General features: G+C 37.1%; 1 protein-coding gene across 1 annotated transcript in view; it reads right to left on the bottom strand.

Annotated features, from left to right (window-relative positions):
* The window catches only part of MCPH1 (microcephalin 1), a 131,470-nt gene that overhangs the window by 24,989 nt on the left and 97,408 nt on the right, over positions 1-9,073 (bottom strand).

The raw sequence follows: 9,073 nt of genomic DNA, 5'->3' as shown, positions 1-9,073 counted from the left end.
CCCCCCCCCCCCCCCGATAATTTACTAACAACAGCACTTTAAATGGAGACAATGAAACGCATCTGAAATCTGGAATAACCATCACTTCTTTCAGTAAGTCAAATGAGAACTTTTAGCAAAAGACAAGAAATCAGGTGGTTTTATTCCAGTTCTCTTCACCTCCTGCAGAAAAGTGGTTTTGAAAAGGCTCGTGGCCTTGCCATGCAGTTTACAGCAGCAAGGTTTTTATAAGAAGAATGAAGCCAACATTTGTACTGTTTAGTAAACTTCATGACATTCATTTCAACTAACATTGGACACTTTCATCTGAGCTTGTTACTCAAGAGTCCCCTTCTGATCAACAGAGAGAAATCTCTCTGACTCTACAAGGAAGCCTTGGTTGACTTGATCTTTGTATTTAATCAGAAGGCCACCTTGACACCCTATGCCACATACAATCTTCATTAATAGAAGAGGAAAATATTCCAAGCCAAGTTAGGAGATATTCTTAATTGTCGTGGCATCATCTAGCAAATATTTTAACTTTAATGTATGCATTTTTGTTCTTAAAAATGATACTTGAGTGGGCAAACAGGCAAAGAAGGCAGAAATTAGTAGAATAACAACTGATCATTAATTCGATGAATTAGAAGTTATTTATGTTCAATGAAAATGCTATTCACTGGACATTGCTTTTAAAAGCATCCCACAGGCTACAGCTGAAGCAGTAACAACTGATAATGTATCGTTTAACACTAAAGGTAAAGCCTTATTAGTTATTTAAAATAGAATTTGATCACAGATTTGACTGAAGATATTGACTTAAAAATCAAGTGACAACATACAACTACAAGCAAGACCTTCTATAATAAAGTTTAAACTGAAGCTAGTAAGCCAGGAGTGAACTATTTGATAGGATTTGTAGATATAATTCAATTTGGCTGTGACTAGCCTGAATGGGGATTCATGACCAAATAATATGGACATCATCAACGACAGTCTCTGAATTGCCTATACATTATTTCTAGTGGGACAAAATAAAGATTTTAAAAGATTTGAATTTTCTCTGTGTAGTGAAACTACTCAAGTAATAATTCAGATATAGATAAAGTGAAAGACCACTAAGAGGGCTTTCTAATTGGATTGTGCTGGGAAGAAAATACACAGATTTGATGATAGGATACTCATAAGAGATTTGATCTTCTGTACACATTCCACAGGAGATGAAGTATTATCTTTACAGCAAATTATTTATTTGGAGAGATAAAGAACAGGCTGTTACTCAGCCAGTGAGATACTTATGTTAATATTTACACAGCAATAGGAGTTTCACTAGATGGTCATATGGAGGCAAGCTCAAAGGAGCCCTAATCTTAGTATCAGTATGCAGGTAATCTTCTTCCTATCCCATCACATGTTCTGATACCTCACTAGCCAGGGAAAAAAATACTTTCCTTCCTTCCTTCCTTTGGTTGTACAGCAGTAAGACCAATGATAAAAAGAATGCCCAGGTTTTGTGGCAGAATGAGCAAGAGGGTGGGCACCGTTTTTGGGAGCTATTACTGAACTAGGTTTAGTAGTGTTGAAAAAAGCAAAGATTTATCTTTATGGAGTACAAAAATAGTTTGAAGTTCCTCTGTCCTCTTTAAATTACACATCCATAATACAGTTCAACAAATATGAATATATGAAAATACGCTGCAAATATTTTTCTTGCACTCTCCATAAAAAGGTTAGCATATGTGCCGTATTTTTTTCTTGAGGGAAACAGATGTCAGGAACTAGGTACCTTACTGTTGCCATAAATGTCCTCTCTCTCTCTGAAAACTTTGTTTATTCCTCTCACACAGTTTCTCACTTCCTTTTCATTCTCTCTTTGACATCAGTTTATCTTTGAATTCAGATTCTTAACTTGAACATGCTCTTCGGAAGTATGACATGCTGTTATTATCAAATAAGTGTGCTATTACCAGATGAGAGAACCTTCCGATAACCTGAATGACTGCTTACGAGAGGAAGGGTTTAAATCACAGGGACTGGGGTAATTTGTAAGGCTAGATCACTGTCAACTGCTTAGACATTTTAAAAATACATTCCTTTAAACAAACAGCATATGGATTTTTCTTTAAGATGTCAGTAAGGCAGATTTCTCATTTTCCAAAAGCCTTCTGGATTCTTTCACAGTCTGCTGCCTTTTCACATCAACATAATACAACATTCACATAACACAACAAAAGTCAAAACCTCACATAAAGATTTTAGGTTTAAATTGTTCAAATGCACAAAACTGTAATTAAAAAGACATTTTTCAAAGGGCATATAGACAGTATATGAGCATATAGAGAAAGAGTATGTGTTAATTTTTCAGATATAATTCAATAATGAAGAGTAAATATGCATGCACTATGGAAACAATTTTTAAAAACGGGTTTTTAAAGACCTTACTAGAGCTAGTTGCTGCACACTAGCAGGTAAGTTATTTCATTCCGTTTCAAACCAATGGTAACCTGTTTAAACAAGTGCTGTTTTGCCCAGTATGGGAGATAGATGGGGCACAGTGCTTAACAGTGTCAGAGATATTCAGCAGTCAAATAAGATCTTTAACATTACTGGTAATTTCCATGTTAATTTTGAACTCATGCTACTTGAGTTTAAGATGTAATTAGACTTGTTACTGGCTTAAGTTTGCTGTCATCACGTAACTCTGAAGTGAATGAGCACAGACTTTGGGCTCTATAGCCAAACAATGTAAAAATGTTAAGGAGGAAGGATGTATAGCAACTATTCTTCATAATCCTTGGACTCACTTCCTACTTCTGTATGCAGATGATTCATCTTTCAAAGATTTAAATAATATTCATTATTAAAAAATGCTCACAGTGAAAGAAACTACCATCTGTCCTACAAATAGGAACTTTATTAATGCACTGTGAGAATCTTCTTAGATATCGGCATACATTATTTGTATACAGTTTTATACATATTTGTGTATTCTAGTTTAGATATCCCTTGAAAATTTGGATTGATAAAGGAAATGACTATAAAAATAATGAAACAGTAAAAACAAAGAACATTTTGCATTTAAGAAGGTTGTGGAATGAGGAAGTGATAACAACAGGAATTAAAAAAAAAAAAATCATTCATGTTATCATTGTTGCTCAAGATGTGATACCACAAATTCCCAGTCTAAATTAACATGACCAATTATATTTTAGGTATGGTGGCATAAAACATAGTAAGCATTTACACATATAAGTATGTATATATTTAAGTATATAATTTATTTTAATGTTAAAACAATCTCAGTCAAAAAGCTTTGAACAGATGTTATATAACAAAAGTGGGATATCAAAATAAGTCTATAAGTGGAAAATATGGTCACGTTGTCAGATTAACTGAGAAAAGACATGCCAAGTGTAACCAAGACAGTCAAAGAAAGCCAATCAAGTCAGTGTCTGCAAAGCAAGCAATGCAGGTGACATATGTGGTAGGAGAAGTACTGAATTTAGAGCTCTCAAAAATGAAAACCAATTAGAAGCAATTAAGTAGATAGTCTTCTTGTGTTCAGCTCTGACACTTGGCTAACAATTATTTTGAAAATAAAGTTGAATGTAATTTACTAATAGAGGCAGAACTAATATAATAAACATCACAAGCAAGTCACATTTCAAATGTTATGGAGGAGCCACATAGAATGTGTTACAAAATTCAATGTGTTGATGATGAGGATCAGCATAGGAATTTTAGAGACATTAAGAAATGCATATCATCAAAAAAAAAGGAGAGAATAAAATGCTGAAGGAACAAAGGGATATAAACATAACTTGCAGATTATAGATTTAAATGCATTGAAGGATGGTGGCAGTATCAACTGTGAAGAGAAAAAGGGGCTAGCATGGAAGCATCTCCAAGGGGAGATACAAAGTCTGGGTTTGGCCTCATTATGCTTCCACAAATGGCGTGACATCCAGGAAAAATAACGTGTACTGAAATGATGGATTGGATGTTACAAGGCAAGATGGGAACAAACAGAATGAGTCACCAAGACAGAGTGGTAACTGAAATTTTCAGTGGATCAGATTATTGACCTCTTGTCCCTTCAACAAAAGTATAATATGAGAATTACTAGGTAAATGCCCTCCCTTGAAAGGCAGGGCACTCAAAGAAGATGTGAGGGAACGTCAGAGACAGAACATAAAGACAACTATGAATTCACAAGATGTTCCACCAGATGTTCTGAGTGATTAGAAACCAGCAGCAGCTGAGAAAGTGAGTGGGATCCTGAGATTTTGTTAAAGAAGTCATGAGGGACTGGTGGAGAAGTTCAGACTGAGTAAAAAGAATAGGCAAATGGTGGGAAAAGGAGGAACAATTGGTAGGATATTATCACTAATTTTAGAAGTGCTAAAGAACTGAACTATGGGTCTTGATGAAAACACTTTTTTTTGTCTTATCAGAAAACATAATTATCTGACATGCCTCTCTTCCAAAGAAAGTTTAAGAGTGCAAAAGAGATTAAGATTTTCAGCAGACCAAAAATCTAGTAACATCCAAGATCCTGCTCTTTGTTTTTTAAGTTACAAGTTCATGAGTCTTGTCCTTGTTGACATCTGTTCCTGAGAAACACACTAAAATACTTCCAGTGAAAGAAAATATTTTGAAGCCAGCAAACAGAACTACCATAAACTAATATTAAAGTACCAGGAACCAAAGGTGAGGACGTAACATTGAGTGTCAAAATCTGAGGAATGTAAATACCACACATATATAAAATACTTCATTAATTTATTCCAAGTTTCAGATATTTTTTCACCTCAGATTTAATTGGGAAGTTCCATATTCTCACACTACAGCATTTTCATTTATATGTGTGGATCAAATAACCCTATAAGAATGCAGCACCAAAACCTACTTGTTTACACTGTTCTGCCTTTATTTTGCACACATTTTGTAACATATTTTTTCCTTGCTAAAACAAGAAAACTGCTGAAATGAGAACTTGCTTATCTACTAAATCAACATCTTGAAAGTTTTAGGTGGCAAAGGCTTCAGTTAGCGGAATAAAGCCAAGTCAACATCTTCTTACATTACCTCAAACACTTTTATGCTTCCTTTTCTATCAGAGATCTCGCAAGATCTCTGCGTTTGCCTGTCAAACAGAAGCTGTGCAGCTGTAAGTAAAATGATAATTGGAAAGATAATGTTAGTGGTATTCAGGCATCTCTCTCAAAGCAGCTTAGTCATATGCCATATGGAATAAAACCAGGATTGGCTGAGTAAGTGAATTTACTGTTTCCCAGGAAAGGAAATTGCCTGCAACACATCTGGCAAAATGTTCTAAATGTTTAGTTTTGACAAAGTATACATTTCAGCTCTTCTTATAAGGTGAGTTCTGTAGAGTGGGTATCTTCTTTCTAAAAAGGGAAAGATCTAATTTGTACTTTAAATATACCAAGCCACTATTTGCTATTTTATGTCAAATACTATATACACTCAGCTATAAAGCAAGGAGGAAATCACAGACTAAGCAGCTATATTTCAGTTTGCAGAATAAATGTACCACTCCATATTGATAGCAGAAATAAAAGATGAAGAGAACAATGAACTTGCAAAGAAAACACCTAGAGGAGGCAACTGGTCTGAATTACTCAATTTCATACTGGCATATATAAGATTCCAGTCCAAATTATTTACATACCTTCCTATTTTAACATGTCTAACAATGAGATGTTCCTTCTCATAATTGACAAGAGACAGAGCTTCTCTGTCATTCAGCTTTTCTAGAATAAGTCCTGCCCTGCGTCTGAGGCTCAGTAAAAAGACTGTATTCAGGCATCTTCATTCCTCCTCCTTAGTTTTCAAGGACAAAAATGTATTTAACTTGCCTTACTTTTCACACCAGTTTTCTAAATTTAGCTGTTAATACTTTCTTTCCCCCTGAACTCCGGCTGGCTTTGACTCCCTGGGGAGGCAGAGAAGGCCACTTCCTCCTCCACAGCTGGGAAAGCTGCTCCCAAAGGGATAGAAAGGGTGAAGGATCACAGTCAAATGCTCCAAAAGATGCACCACATACGGCACTATTCTGTAGTGAGGGGTTAAAAGGATGTATGCTTATTTTGTTGGCAAGGTGAATGCTCACTTACTTTCTTGGGCAGTGGGAAAGAGCACTTCATTAAAGCAGTATGTGTCCATTGGACCAAGATGGGTAAACAGCCAAATCCTCCCTCACTTATGTGTGTGTGTTGGGGGTTGTATTCCAGTTATTGCCCCTACATCCTGGAATTATCAAGGAAAATTTGGGGAAAACATTACCATGGTGAACGTCAGGGTGTTACTCCAAGAGCTAGATGAGAAGAACATCAGAGTAGCTAACTGGTGGTGCCTGCTGTGCTGCTAAGAGTCTTCCATTAGTAATTTGTTGTCACTTCTCAGAGTAATACCTGCACTTTGCATACCTTTTCCCCAAACTGCTGACAGCTGTCATAGCAACTGGCCATTCATTCATTCATTCATTCATTCATTCATTCATTCATTCATTCTTTCATTCTTTCATTCTAAAAAACCACAAAACCCCACAAAAACCCAAATCCAGCCAAGTGAAAGGTGAACTAGTTTCTCTTTCCAGTATTCATACAACCACAGTTCTCCCTAGTGGAGGTCCAAGATACAGCAAGCCTTGTTAGGCAGCCTCCAAGTTCAGTTTTCTTCCTGGCCCCATTACAGCTCAAGGGCCTCCCAGGGTCATGCATCAGCCTTTCCTAAAGGAAAACAGATTCCAGTTCAAACCTTTAGAGACACTCCAGTCTCTCCTCAAAAACCCAGCAAAACTGAGCTGCCAGATTATGTTGGTGCTCTGACTCACCAGTGTGGCATACAGATGGCAAGCTTCATAGCAATTCAAAAACTATTGATTTAATCAAGCCTCTCATGGGGATCCTGTCTAATGAATTCTCAGCATCCCTTAAATCTTGTCTTTTATATATGTACAGTCCCTTAGGTACAAGTCTAATAATTAAAAAGAAAACTTATAAAAGACTATACTGGTCAGTCTCTACCTTCAATATCTAACTAAAGGATTAAAAAAATATAATCAGAAAAATTAAGATTATCCTCCAGTTCTTCCTCATTAGGAGACAGACACTTTCAGGGCCAGAGCAATCTTATTTTCAGCACTAGTCTATTGAGGGCCCCATAGTTTTGGGACTAGGTGTGAGGAGAAAAGCAAGCATTGAATTTAAGATCAATTTAAGGACAAGTCCAAGTCATAAAAGCAAATTCTCATTTAACTTAGCAAATTAATAAAAAATACTCAAATAACAGAAAATACTGAATTTGAGTGTCTGGTTAGATACCTAGAAATGCTTCACACAGTCTAGTGTGCAAATCTAATCCTACGTGTTGGCTTCATTGCATAATAGGTTTCTCAATTACCTTGCAAAAGACTGTTGCTCACATGGAATTAAACAAAGACTTCAATACACCGAAAAGTGGGAATCAGTATACAAAAAGCTTTTGAAACTTATTAACACAAGTAGCTGCCAAATTAATTTGCTTTGCTACAAAGTTGAAGGGATGGAGAACACATAATTTATATGCCAAACCCTCCAAATATAGACATTTTGTAGAAAATAATCTTGACTGTATCCCAAGTTCCAAACATATTCTTCTATTTCCTCTGGCTGGAAGGACGAACATCGGCAGATGAATACTCCACAGTAAAAAGTCTGACAAGATGGTTTCACAGGTCACAGTCCAAGTATAATTAGAACATTTCTGGAAGTCTCCAGAATTCAATTCTAGAGATTTTCCTTTCCAGAGGTAACTACGCAGTATGTGAAGAAATCCCAACAGCTTCCAACAATGTAAGGCATGCATTTTAGCTGCTGCAACTATTTTTGACAACCCCTGAACACAACTTCCATGATTTAAAAAGTAAAAGCCATATTAATACACTATATGAAATACAGCAAGTTGTGTAAGAAAGTCTGTCCTAAGAGATCCCAAGGCATGCTGCGATTCTCCTCCTATAAGGGAAACTTTGGTCTGTAATTCATGTTAGTTTGACTAGCATGCCATTCCCTTTGTTTATTTTAATTAAGAAAAATCTATAGCTGCCAGATCCAGACCTAGCAAAACTCTCAGGCAGTTTGTCTTCAGGAGTCAGTATCCCATCGTGCTGGTTTCAAGAAGACGTTTTCTAAAACAGAGAAGAAAAGTCTTCCAAAATTTCAGTGGAATCAACTCTTCCCCAGGGTTTGGTAAGTCGGTTAGTAATTTTCCGTTTTTTCAAGATCCCTGATCGTTGCAGAGAACATAAGAGTGGGAAGTAGGGGGAAGCTCCTTTTTACTCTTACATACACGTTTCAAAGACTTACTTTATTAGAGCTTCCCTCACCTTTTACGGGTATTTCCCACTTCCATGGGCACAGAACTGGATTATGGAGATCTGACAGGGTAACCGCTACCCAGCCATGCCACTTCCCGGCAGTGCCTTATGGCCACTGTGGCTGGGGAGTTATTCCCTCTTCCAGTCCCAGCTGACTTGTGATTTGTAACTCTTGTTAACGTTAGCACTTCCAAAGTTAGTCATTTAGCATAGACAAAAAAAGCCTTAAAAAAGCAGCTTGAAAACGCTTAACTCTTACAGACGTGCCTAAAATGAGCATTCATCTCAGAAATTCAGTAAAGTACAGAGTCCGTGTTCAACTGAAAACTTTTAATTAAACCCCCTCTCTTGCTCTCTTTACAAGGACGTGCCCAAGCCTGCTTTTGTGTGCTTAGGACAGTGTCTTTCTCTGTAATTACACAACGCACTAAACACAAACGAAATTACATCTCTCTTCAGCACATTAAAAAAAAAAAAAATTCTTTAAGAAGAACAAACAAGCCCAGGAACTTATCTTGTTGGACAGTGTTTGAAAATGATTACAACCACGGATAATTTACAAGCATAGTTGGAGGCTATCGGAACTGACTGCTCTGTCTAGGAAGTCCTTCATTAGCGCCGTGCCGCAGGGATTCGCGGGGGTCCTGCTGCTGCCGGCTCCTCCCGGGGGTTTCCTCCGCGCCGCCCCGCGCAGCCCCGCGCCCGGGC

The sequence above is a fragment of the Athene cunicularia genome (genome assembly GCF_003259725.1).
Source record: "Athene cunicularia isolate RWA chromosome 3 unlocalized genomic scaffold, athCun1 chr3_part1, whole genome shotgun sequence".
NCBI lineage: Eukaryota > Metazoa > Chordata > Aves > Strigiformes > Strigidae > Athene > Athene cunicularia.
The sequence above is the reverse complement of the archived record's forward strand: the minus strand, read 5'-3'. Positions and strand labels throughout refer to the sequence as shown.